This window comes from Otolemur garnettii, unplaced genomic scaffold, assembly GCF_000181295.1.
Source record: "Otolemur garnettii isolate 467f Iridium unplaced genomic scaffold, OtoGar3 scaffold00007, whole genome shotgun sequence".
Taxonomy (NCBI): domain Eukaryota; kingdom Metazoa; phylum Chordata; class Mammalia; order Primates; family Galagidae; genus Otolemur; species Otolemur garnettii.
Window position 1 is genome coordinate 172,498 of NW_003852402.1, and position 1,335 is coordinate 173,832.

The window sequence follows — 1,335 nt, forward strand, 5'->3', positions numbered from 1 at the left end:
AAGAATGATGGTCTGACTTTTAAAAAACAGACTGGCCAGTGCTTGTATCCTCCACAAAGAAGAACTTTTCTTTCATCAACTTCCCTCAATGCAGATCCTAGCAAAGGTTGTGGGGACCCAGGCCCCCACACCCAGCTATCCTTTCTCATGTTTCTTGTCTCCATACATTGATATCTGCACATCTAATGAAATAGTCACCTTTTCCAATTCTATGAGGTAGCTTTTGTAGGAAAGGACTTTTTTTTATTATTATTGCCCTTAATAGAGTGACATGGTATCACACAGCTCACAGCAACCTCCAACTCCTGGGTTTAGGCAATTCTCTTGCCTCAGCCTCCCAAGTAGCTGAGACTACAGATGCCCACCACAACGCCTGGCTATTTTTTGGTTGTTGTTGCTGCAGTTTGGCTGGGGCCAGGTTTGAACCCGCCACCCTTGATATATGAGGCCGGCGCCCTACCCACTGAACCACAGGCACTGCCCCTGGGAAGGACTTTTTATTCATGTAGGTATGACCTACCACATTGGTTGAGTAATATACTTTGCCTTGGTTCTGATTGGGTGCTTTAATGTAGTATGTCTTCTTTAGCTGGCTGGAATCAATAACAGCATTTTTTTTTTTTTTTTGAGACAGAGTCTCACTTTGTCGCCCTGGGTAGAGTGCCATGGCGTTACAGCTCGCAGCAACCTCAAACTCTTGGGCTTAAGGGATTCTCTTGCCTCATCCTCCTAAGTAGCGACGCCTGCCACAATGTCTAGCTATTTTTTAGAGATGGGAGTCTCACTCTTGCTCAGGCTAGTCTCAAACTCCTGAGCTCAGGCGACCCACCCCCCTCGGCCTCCCAAGTGCTGGGATTACAGGCATGAGCCACCATGCCTGGCCTCAGCAATGTCTTTAAGTGCCTCAGTGGCCTAGGCTGAGGATGTTTGTGGATGCCATGGTGTGGCTTTGCACAAGAGGAGATTGCCACTGGTGGTAGGCTTCTGGCAGCCTGCTTTCAGGTCCCAGGAGCATGCATGTCAGCTCCCTCAGTCCTGGGAGCAAAATCCCATCTGTGCAGAGGTCATGGCTATACTTCTGGGTCCAGTGGGGGTTGTGGTATTGCAGTTCCTTTGTGTGGGTGTGGTGCAATGACAGACATGGAGAGGACAGGGATGAGTCCCAGTGCCGGATGCACTCCAGCAGTGCCTCCATTCTTTTTTTTTTTTTTGAGACAGAACCTCAAGCTATCCCCTTGGGCAGAGTGCCATGGCACCACAGCTTATAGCAACCTCCAACTCCTGGGCTCAAGCGAGTCTCCTGCCTCAGCCTCCCAAGTAGCTGGGACTACAGGC